Source organism: Varroa destructor, unplaced genomic scaffold (genome assembly GCF_002443255.2).
Source record: "Varroa destructor unplaced genomic scaffold, Vdes_3.0 BEIS01000002.1, whole genome shotgun sequence".
NCBI classification, from domain to species: domain Eukaryota; kingdom Metazoa; phylum Arthropoda; class Arachnida; order Mesostigmata; family Varroidae; genus Varroa; species Varroa destructor.
This window is the reverse complement of record NW_019211455.1, coordinates 37,771,360-37,783,449: the sequence shown is the minus strand read 5'-3', so window position 1 is coordinate 37,783,449 and position 12,090 is coordinate 37,771,360. Positions and strand designations below refer to the sequence as shown.

Genomic DNA, 12,090 nt, shown 5'->3' with positions numbered 1-12,090 from the left:
TATTTTAGGTATCTCCTATTTGATAGTTAAGTATGAAGACATACACATAACGATACTGAGTTTTTTGTAGCAGAAGATAGCTCCCATCTCTATTGGCGTGCGCAGTAAAAAAGCCAATCATTTTAATTCTAAAATGGTCGTAATCATTCGCTTGCTCCTAATGGTAGATCCTAATGCAACCTATCCAGCTTAGTAGTTCTGAATGATATGTTTACGTTTGTTGTTTTCTTTTATCAAAGGCTAATGTGTTTGGCGACGAACAGAAGATGGGAATGATAGATAATAGAACTTAAATTAAATTTGTCATGTAACGTCATAAACGTAGGACAGAAGGCGAAGACCACAAACTAAAATCACTACTGCATAATAAAAACAATAAAAAAAATACGGCATGATAAAAAGTGCCGTTTTATTCTGTTATTTTAGAAAACAGACTAACAATAAAGTTTAGTCACGCTTTCAGCATTGTATAGATAAATAAACTTTAACACTTAAACAAGTGTCCAAGTTCGATGCAATCATTCACGTTCCTTATTAACGCCTTTCGAAGCCGATAAATCGTAGATACGTGAACGAGCTGATGTTCCCAGATCTTGCCTAATCAAACCGTGACAACTAAACATCACCCTCTCATGAATTTAGATTTTGTTTATAAACTTACATTTCTGCAGGTAGAATTTATTGGTACGATGCATTATTAGATCATTTGCAACAAAATAATTTTTGCAAACGCATATTTATTCATAATAGAACAAAGAATCCTGCAGTTCGTTTGCAATGGTACCTTTTGTCAAAGGTACTACGTTCTTCTTCAATGCAGCATTCTTGCCTCATCACTTTATCGCAACTCCACATATTATCACTTTGGAAAGCCCTGATTGAAGGCAGCTTTGAGGTCAAGGGGAGGTACCATAAGGCGCCTGCAAATAACTGTCCTTAAAGGTTCTCCTTGTACTTTGGAATAACGATAATCAAACAATATGCGAAGTAATAGCGACGGAAATATTTAGCATACGCCTGTGCTACTATGTACATATACGACGCATGCTAAGTATTAAATAAACAGTAGATGAAGCCATAAGAGCTTCTGTTGTATCCTCTAGCGCGACAAGCGCGTGAATGTGGTAGGCCTTAGCTGGGAATGTTGTGCAAAGTACCATTAAGGCTCTGCCAAACACGCTACAACATGGAGTACCTGACCGCTATATTTGTCAAGTCAGAGTAAAAGACCTTCAGGACGATAATTTTAGATCGGGTTAGCTAAGAGATAAACCAAACATCTTGTCTTTACTTCTATTCTACTCTCATTAACAAAGCTTCTATATTTAAATTGGCATTTGAATTTTTACTAATTCTGAAAAGTTTTGGAAAAAGAGTTTGCTAGCTGGTGGAACGCAAAGACCGCTGAAGCGGAAAAAGTAACCACGTTTTGAATATGGTCTGCGTGACAACAGTGGTAACATCACACTGAACATGTTAAATGAAAGTAGAAACTTTTAGTCTTTAAGCTTAACTCTTTTAAAAGTAAGTTTCTCCCAACTTCTCCAACAATCAAAAAAGTTCAAAATTTTCAAAGTTTCCAAGCCGTAAAAGTGCTGTCACGCATTCTTACTTAGTCTGTTTTTCCAATCCCCTTCAGACGCCCAATCGTTACACATGAGGTATTAGCTAATTTACTACCCATTATTCATGGCTTTACATAGTACAAACGAGATATTCTTAACCAACACTACAAGTTTTACTAGAGAAATGGAGACGTCGTTTGTATCTATTCAGATATAGACTAATTTGAATCCATCTATAACCAGATGAAATTAGTAGATGAGGCCAACCAACCAATCAAGTATTACGGCCATATGCCACCTTTTGAGCTCGTCAGCAATGGGGATAACCGTATCTATGTATGTGTTTGCAATTTCGGCTGGCAAAGTGAATACAGAAGACAATAGTGAGGAGTACGAAAGAGAAAGAAAACTAACATATAACAGGGAAATTTTCTGTATTTAGAAGTCTGCCAAAAAAAATATCGCGAAGTAACTATGGTCGTTACACCTGCAGGAGTCGTCAGAGGTTGCCGTAGCAGTCGTGGCCGCCGGCGCTGCTGTTAAAAACACGAGGTGATACCGAACGACGCAATGGATACGTTAAAAGCTTGTATTACTGCTACTGTTACCAAATGAGCAGAGTCCTTCGATTTACGTTACGTTTTACTTTTTTGATTGACATTAACAGTAATTTCTATCGTCTTCATCACCTGAGGTTGCGGAGGGGCATTCTATCTATGAGCGACTGCTCATCTTCATCCAATATGACGCATTGTCTTGTGGTCATGCCGCACACCCTAGAGCCACTGCAGCGTCGAACTGGATGACACAGCAAATCGCTTAACACGAGTAGTGAATCGTTATTAGCCTATATTTGTCAGGATAGCTGACTTGCTCATTTTTCCAGCAGACTTGGTCTCAGTTACGTTGAGCCTAATAGCTCGCGTTTAGCTTTGAAGACAGACAGGCAGGTAAAGGCCAACCGGCCGGTCGGCCATCCGTCCGTCCGCCTGGCTAGCCGCTCGTCGCCGCTCGTAGAGCTACTGCTACTGCCCTCCAAGGCGACCTTCTCCCATCAATTTCCAACTTGCCCATTGGTGCCATACAGGCTGGCCATCCGTCCACTAAGCCTAGCCTAGGGGGCGCTAGCTAGGAAATGTCGATGGGGGAAATCGGTGCAGGAAGGGAGGAAGGTGCGGACCACGGCACGATAGTGGCGCCCTCTTGCTATCCTTCGAGAAGCAGCAGCCCGGCCAGGGGGCGTGCCTGTCAGTCGCCTAGAGAGCATTGAAGTCTTGCCCGTTGGCCGTTTTCGGATTGTTTTTCCACAAAATTTAGCCCGTTTTGTCGTGAGTGACCGTGGACAAGATCGGATACCACCTCTGAGGAGTGGCCCACACCAGCCAGGGTAAGTACAAGGAGGTTATGGATCAGGTAGCATACGGCCGCACCCTTTACATGGCTACTGCAACTAGGGCTTATTATCTCAGCCCATAGCGTATTATCGACCCTGCTGACTCGTACACGTAGAGCAATGAGCCTGCCAACTAGCAACCCAGTAGCACTAGCAGACTATACATACAGCAGCTGACCATGTGTTGGGACTGCGCCATGGCCCAGGGTCGCAGCGACCGGTGCGGCCCCACCCGCGACCGCAGCTAGTGTAACTGCTGCTGTTACCGCTTCCAGTGGCAAATATATCAAGATGCTTCGCCGATTTCGACGCTCTGGTGCCGAAATAAAGACTGATGGCGACGATCGGCACCGCCAGCTGCCTAAGCAGCAAAACTGCGCAACGTCAGACGATCAAGAGGGACCGATTCTGCGCTGTACAAACCGGCGTTAGATGCACGATGCGCGTGGGAGGGGCTGTCCGTGTGCAGTCACGAGTTTTGTGCTGTGTGACGTTACAACAGCTCCTTCGAGCCATCTCGAAGATCGAATGAACTCGTTTGTGGAAGGCCGCTTCGTTATCAAAACTAAATGTATTATATATTTAATAGTCCCACGTATAGCCATATATCCAGTGGCTGCCTTCTGAGCCTACTTGCTAGCACTAATTTTCTTACTGTTACGTGAATTTGACGGACGGAAAAGAGTTGGAATCGAAAAAAAAAAAAAAAAAATAAGTACTTGCTTGTGGCTGTTAAAAGTTCCAACAGCAGCGGCAGCAGTAACCGTACGTACTCGTTTTTTTCACATTTAGTTCTGTTTGTTGCCATGAAAGCGGCATCATCTTTCTTATAATAATGCTAAGACGAACACTTAAAAAGGACACCACGGGACTAATACGTGGCGGCCTAAAATATATATACCATACATATGTATATTACGGATACAATGTTAAAATTCGTTAGCGGTTTCAAGAGTGGCTGTCGAAATGAGGACGGTTACTTGAAATAATGCCCTCGGGCTTTCGATAGGCTGGTATTTGCAATGTCAAAACAACAGAGTCAAAAAATGAAGGTTCGGTAGTACGACTCCAACTCTTCCATAACTGCCAATTCTCTGATCGGAAACATAGGTGTATAGTACTTGGCTATGTGTATGATAGTTTTTAAATTCATGAAGAGATAAACGGGGTGAGACTAGCATACGTCCATTTACGGGTAGGTTGCGAGCCGGCCGCCACCGTTTCCTCCATAAAATTGTCGGCTAGACTAGTAGCCATGCTCGTCAGCATAACAGTGCTTGTCCGGTTAGTGAACGAGGCAGACTGAACGGCAAAGCCAATCAGCTGGGCGTTCCCGATCGAGTGCGCGAAAGCCCAAAGGCCTTTATCTGTCCTATATATATATATTGCATGGACGTTGCTTCGATCCATTCCTCGACAGATTGTGCTAGTCATCGTCAACGGGCCTCCGCATATATCGGGAACAACAATCCGATATTGAAACCGCGCCCACCCGACCTATTGCTATTGCTGATGCCAATGATGTACGAATTGAAGCTGTCTGTATACGTATTTTGTATGTTGACCGCGCACTATATCTCTATTAATATCATTATTTGTACAGGAAGGGTATACATTAAAGGGAGCTTACAACATCTAAGTTAGGCATCGAACAATGGGTTCATGGGCTAATCTTCTATAAGTGTAAAGCATGTACACCATTATCACGCTTAATTTATGTAAAGCTTTTGATAGGGAAATACGTTGAAATAGAAATATGTTGCATGATATAAAATTACAGTCTTTGTAATACGGAGGTTTAAGGGACGAGAAAATATTCTACTTCTATTCACCGTTTTATGTTTATGTATCCGTTTTGGTTGTGTCAATTTGTAATCAGACTTTTTCTATCAATCTGATCACGGGATCTACTGACCGTGATCCAGCAAGCGCAAACTGAATATCTTCTGTGATGAAGATTATTATAATTTAAAGAACTATTTGCTCCAGTTAAGGCGTAAATGCTATAGGTAAGGCGGTCCAAACTGGATGAGGATCTCGATTATGAGGCGAAAACCGTAATTGTGTCGAGTAGAGCTAAATAATGCTAAGAGAAAAATATCATTAATAAAATTAATTAGACCCCACTTTTCTTTTGTGGCAAAGATGATGGCGCCGGCGGGCAAAGAAAAAAAGCGGAGGCAACTTCACGAGCTCTGATGACGCCTTTTCAGAAATGAGTCCAACTATTTTCTACCTGGCTAGTCGAAATCGATTGGCTAGACAGAAGACACACAAACTAGTGCGCTAATAATAACAATGTCGATCTGCATGCGTGCAGTGTACAGCTTACCTTTGCGAATGGTGCGCTATCTCTCATTCCCCGTTACGCGAGGGAGCACCAGAAACGGCCTTTTCCGGATAGCCCACGCGTAGACGATGGAAGACTACCTAAGCTGGGGGGGGGATCCTTTATTAGCCATAGCATTTGCCTAAACCAGGTCTTATCAGATGGCGATTGCCTTTTTAGCCGAAACGCTTATTATAGTACAGTGTAAGCTGACTGGAAGTTACCAATGTTATCTTTGTGGTCGAGTAACGCTGTTGACCTTCCTCGAAATTCAAACTCACGATTCTATGTCACTGTTGCTTTTATGCCGATTCTTTTGGCCGTCGACCCTAGACAAGGTTATAACATGAACGTAAAGGAAATAAAACTCATCTACCGATTAATTGACCGCTTCACTTTACACTAACAATGACGGGATGGGCTTCATGAGATGCTGGTTCATTATCTTGACAACCAAATTGCATGACTGGAGCATACAAAATGAGCGAAGCCAAATTTCGAGGGACAAAGCGCACCACCCAACCGCGAAGTCTGCTTCATTGAGTACAGCCTAGGTTGTTTCGGAAAACGACAGCACCTACATTTATGCGCATGGTCAGGAAAGTCGCTATACATTAGGGTTTTGTTAGTATCGATATCACTGCTGGATATCAATTCGCAAGTAGACATTTCTCACTGAATCGGCGTTAGTTCCCCCTGGGATCCTGTTGTCTCTGCTGTAGATTCTTTGGACTATCGAGCTTGACGTCGGGATTGGTCCTTTCAAATATGGGAGCCACAGTTCTATCAAAAGACGATCTGTGTAATGGCGCGAGTGAGCATATGAGGAAAAGCGAGCAACGGGAAAAATAACAATACTTCTTTCATGCATGCTACGCACTGAATGGATAGTAACAGTGGTCGCGGTACCCGAAACGTCCTATCGTAATGTGGGACGCCGTTGCCCGCGTCGTTCCGCGCATAATTCACTATTGGCACGTGTAACGACCTCAGAGTACAAGCGTCAAGCATGCAGCTGTGAAACTACTCTGCGCTGTTTGAGGCCGCGTCGTGCAGGCACGTATCGCCAATAACTTCTATCCGCGCCGTTGATGTTGTACTGAAGCCGACAAACTGCTGTAACACGAAAGGCGAGTGTGTTCGATCGGCAAAGATAATGCTAATAGTAAAAACAACTGTCTTAGATACTCATCAGCTTCCTTACTTACCGACTTATGACAGGCAAGATTAACACTACCATTTGAGATCACAATTTATACCTCTTGCCATGAGACATATTACAAACCTAACTAGTTCTTTTTATATTCACCGTATTTTATTTAAAAAAGAAGCAGCCGCGTATGTCGCAACAGTCAAGCCGATAAGCGATTCTATTACGAAAACGTTTTTCTAAAAAAAAAAAAATAAAAGAGGCGGCTTTAGGCTACCCAATGTGTTAAGACTTGATTGTATAGATTGCCGATTAAAGCAATGCCTAGTGGCGATATTGGACATTAAAGTCGAAACATTTATTTCAACAGATTGAAATTAGAACGTAGGAATGAGGTAAGGCGTTGCGTACCGACCCAGGTCGTGAATGGGTTTGTGAGCATGTGCTGGTCTAAATTATAAACCCGGCGTTGACACAGCTCATTTCCCGCTGGTAAGTTCGTCTGAAGCAACTAACTAATCTGTCTAACTAAGGCAGTTCCGGACGTAAAAACTCGAAACACTTAGGTAGATTGAGATCGACTCGACTGATGCTTTAAATATCTTTGGGACATATCTCCACAGTCATACCGGCAGGCAGCACGACGAAATGCAGCATATGCATCTACACATTGTAAAAGTGTCAGTTTTTTTTTCTTATAGAGAACTGAAAACGTGGGTTTTCATCGTTCTTGTGCAGATGGCTCTGCCCCTATAAAAGCCATTGTCGACCGTGTTCCTATTTGTGGTATTTCAAAATGTGATAAAATCTCTTAAAAAGACCGTTGTTTACATGAAGATTTTCAGAAAAGCACCTCCAAATAGAACTTATATTCCCATTAGTCGTGTTTTTATCACAGGGAAGTTACATGGAGAAATATACCACTGGAGCCTATCGAATGCTTTCGAACTACTACAATAGATTTGCTTTATGTCTAACGTGAACTCAACACTAAGCAAGCTTAGCTAGAGATTTTCCCCACTCTTTTCGGGTCTCTGTCTATGTATTGGTTCCATGTAATGATGCAATACACAGGTAAATAACAAACGTTTTCTGATTTTAAGAAATGCCAGAGGATTAGTGGCTCAACGGATTAAAGACAGATCGTTCTTAAGTTGAAAGATTGAACTTACATTACAAACGTAGGAATGTAATAGCTTTTACGTGTAGAACTTACGTCTAGTTGGTAAGAATTAAGGCGACGATTTCTAATCTTTGTTTTTGATTATATACTTTATCCTAAAACGTGGTCGGTATGCCATCCCTTAGTAGTCTAAGGGCATAGACAAACGAAATGTTTTAACACGAAGACAGCATGTATATCGCTTGTAAGGTAACTTTATTTAAATGTTATCTTTGTTCTTAAAGCGATGACTGTTTTCTGCTTAAATCAGAGCCAATGACATTGATTAGCTGTAGATTTAGTACACTCCTCATAGTTTCTTCAAAGCTTCTTGGGAAAATTCATGTGTCAACCCTGTTTGCTTCCAGCGCGTCGATAACAAATAACGTAAATCATATCGTATGCCCCGATCCCTGTTAATTTTCTGTTGAAATAACTAGCTGATTTTTGAGACGTCCCTATTGGGAAAGGGAGAGCGAAAGGCCTGCTTATGTGATAGAAACATGTAAAGGGAGTACACCTTTTTAAATAGGATTATTTCAGCATAATCACCTTTGCTGCATTGAGAATTAAAAGAATCGAACTAAATTGTTCGTTGTCGTATTGTGAGCTAGGCATTTTAATGGACAAAAACTTTTTTTTATGACCTATTAACGAGACACATTTACTGATAGATAAGAAAGAAAAAACAGTTTCAATTTGTGTGCGTTTCATCGTGGCTCACACTATTCTACCGGCACAATTTATCTGTGTGTGCCTCCTAATCGTTTTCCAGTTACGCCGTATAACGTTTTATGAATTTTCCTAACTGCTCCAGGGTAATCAAGAGTTTCGTCTGGATTGCTACACTTAGACCGCCTTCTAGCCTTGCAAACGCATGTACAGTCTCTTCTTGGTTCTAACTATGAAATTATGTCAATAGCGTCGTCGAAATGAGGCTTACTGCTGCCGCCTATATGACGTTGACGCATATTTCTCAATTTTTTCAAAGTACATCAAGGGTCCACTTAATTACAAGGCGGAACAAGATGTTGCCTCTATATATACTGTTTTAGAGCATTGCCTTGAACGTTTCTGGAAGTATCAAGGGTATAAAATAGTTATTTTCTAAATAGTGAATTCGTTTAAATGTAAATTATTTGCAGGCATAATTTTGTATGTATCTGAGAACTATTTAGTAACGAATAGAAAGAAATACGAAACTTACTTGATGAGTGGCATTAGACATGTAATCAAAACCTAGAATAATCACGAATGTTTATAAATTAAGAAGTGTTGTTTCTATTTGCGTCTCCTTAATGAACCAAACAATGTGTCGGACATGCAAACCAGCACAGTCATACAATAATTCCCTAATTTCAATGCATGCCTGCCCTTCTCTCTGATGCATCCTCCCTGACATCGAATACGCTTTACCGTTTGAGCCGACGACTCAGTCTTCTCTATGAAATTCTGTTCAACGGTAGCTAGGTCGCAAAGTTATGTAACTTTTGAATTCAACAGATACTTGCCTATTCATCAATTAACAGAACAGTTTGAAAAACGACAAAAGAAAATCACAAAAGCCAGCCAGTTGAAACCTACATGTCAAGCTTTCCGCGTCTTGCCTATACCGTGCTAATAGCAGAGCTTTCAGCTACTTGTGAATATTAATCAGCTACTCAGGCGAGTCATAATGTATGCCTTTCATTAGGGGCAATGTTCTGGATTCCTGTCTTCCAGTGAGTAGAGCTCACTGATTGGAGCTAGCTGTTTGTGCAGTTACCTAAAAAAAAGGTAAACCGTGACTACTGATGGGCATCAGGTTCTCACCGAGACTTCTCAGAGCGCGCCTAGGCTGTCGCCGTTTGCAGTCTATGTAATGGCTTGCATACTACTAGTACTCGACAAACTGATCGCATTTGAAAAGGAGCTCCACTAGTTGACTTGCGGGGAGTGTTTCTTTCGGAACGGGGTCGCCGTTGGTCAATAGAGTTTTTAAACCTGGCGGATGACTGCCATTATTTAGCTCTAAAAATGTGTGACACAGAGGAAATATAACTTTAAGCAGCATAATTAGCTGTGAACAGAGAGATTTAGTGTTTGACATTAGCAGAAAGAAATGGGCAACTGAGGGTGAACGAGGGAGCCGCTTCATATACACTAATTGAACGCATAGATAATAGGAAATTTGCCAGGTCGACGAAGTGATTTAGCTGTATATAGTAGGTTAGTTTTAGAAAAATAGTGAGTGCTCTAAAACTAGGTATTGTCAATGCCTGTCACATAACCTAATGGAATTATTACCTAAGCCGTACAATAGACATGAGTCAGCCAACTATTTGAAGCAATCTCTCTGACCACGAAGTTTGTTGTTTTGACTGATGTCCGAGATAGTCACGGCTTTTCTGTATACGAGTTGTGTGTACAGCCACTGAGAGCAGCCAGCAGACGTTGCCAGCAAATAAAAACTCATATTAATCTATAATAACTGCGGACACTTTCTGTCCCTGTGTTAGCGTATTCCAGTTACTGTATATCACGCCGAGGGTGGTCTGCCAAAGAACAACCGTCACTAATCGCTTAAGATGTTACCCGACAAGGAACTTTCAAGTACCCGCCCCGGCTTTTTCCTTATGTCCACTTGGTGCCATTTACAAATAAGCTTAACCAAGACAAACTAAAAACACGCTTACGTTTCGCTGATTGAAGTGCTGTCTCACTTATCAGAGTGAACCCGTTCTCCCAAAAGCGGTGCATACTTATGAGGCTCCATAAACTGATTTGCCAGTGGCGATGAAGCGAGTTACAGAGCAGCAAAAAGCTGATTCAAAGACTTTATCTTTGGCAACAAAAATTAGATATGGATCAGAATTCCATAAAGGAAAGCAATAGAGGTCTTGTCTCGGATGGCTGTTACGCAGGTCGTATTGGCCGAGGGCAATTGCCTTCTAGATGCCCTCTTGGGCTTGATGATAAAAATAGGTCAATCTTTGTGTCCAACGCGCCAGGCTTGTTCCTTGACAAAGAAATTGTTCCGTCAGGGAACACTATCTACTGCGGTCATCCTCAAACCTAAGGGCGGTGGCCCAGGCAGGTGCACTGACTGTACCACCGCTTGCTACATACTGCTAGTCTACCGAAGGTCATTCACAAACACATTCTACGTTAAGCGCCTGCCATGGGCGGGACATATTACATTTTATCATTGCATCTCTAAAGCCGATAAATCTATAGAAAGATGTAGTGGGCTCCTTTATCCTTTACAAGCTTGATGCTAGTTTTCGTCTCATGCATCTTGCAAGCGTACTAAGCGCCATATATATATATATATATATATATATATATATATATATATACGTATTTTAAGGTCAATGCGTAAATAGAGAATGGAACACCTATCAAATGCGGTAAAGCTATTAAACATGATATGTTCAACGATCTAACATCAAACGGTCTTCGATGTACAGGTATAAAGTGTCTGACACTATGCTAATATAGTTTTAGACATAAAATCTTAAACATTTATTTTGTTACACGGCGAGCAGGTAAGAAGCGCCAAAGGGCGATGCTCTGGAGTTCCGTAAGTTGAAAACAAGCAAAACAGAGGAAAGCCCCTTAGCTAGAATTTTGCACCATCGTGGTCGATACGAAACGTAATCTTAGTTACGTACTATTATTGCGCTCATTAGTTCTACACGAAAATCTTACACCACATATATATCTACACACTTACCACAATCATAACAAAGCTTATAAAATATTCACGGGCTAGTCAGATATATATCTGGTAAGCCGAAGAAGTGCCAATGACATGGCAGAAGGAGGGCACAATATTAGCTGATTGATAGCGGCCCTAATGCCCGGGTTCTTCGGACAGCCCTCAATATGAAAAAAAAAAATCTGTCAATACACCTGCTACCTATTTTCATGTAGCAAACATGAGAACGCATCACGTTCATGTGACAGTTCTCAATTTGGTTGTTTTATAGCAGAATAGTACGTTTTTATTGGTACGCAACGTCAGATGTAAATATCAGACAAAAGAACTTTGTTACATTTGAGGTAATAGACTGACTTAGCTTATGAAGGCTAAATAGATAATGTATCAGCAGTAGTTCCAGTTTGAGAGATCCCGCGAGAGCCGTCTAGCAACGGAACCTATGACGGAACAAAAAAGGCACTACGATTTACGTGATGAAACGAGCACAACATCGCGCTGGTTGGCAGAAAGCAGACAGAGCGGCAATAGCGATCCGTGCCGTCTAAAGCGGCAAAAACACACAGAGAAACCCATTATTGAGTCTATCCTCTGTTTCACTCCCGTTATCGTACGACCGATTTTGGCTGCGCGACGTAAATAGAAAAAATGAAACGATAGTCTACCCATTGCTCTATTTTTGTCCTTATGCTGCCCTGATCTCTGAGTAGTTATAGCGTCGATATCCTGTGATCCGTTGTACTTTTTCATTGAGAAAGGGCTAGTACATCCTAATATCTAGAATAAGGTGG

General features: G+C 41.6%; 1 protein-coding gene across 2 annotated transcripts in view; it reads left to right on the top strand.

Moving 5' to 3' along the window:
* Window positions 1-2,622: 2,622 nt before the first annotated feature.
* LOC111244087 (uncharacterized) overlaps window positions 2,623-12,090 on the top strand; it is a 41,944-nt gene continuing 32,476 nt past the window's right edge. Inside the window, exon 1 of one of the 2 annotated variants that reach the window (XM_022790703.2) lies at window positions 2,623-2,952. The gene's annotated coding sequence lies outside the window, so the exon portion shown is untranslated. Of the gene's footprint in view, window positions 2,953-3,034; window positions 3,724-12,090 lie in introns of those variants that run through there. The other variant, XM_086979286.1, reaches the window with a different exon arrangement.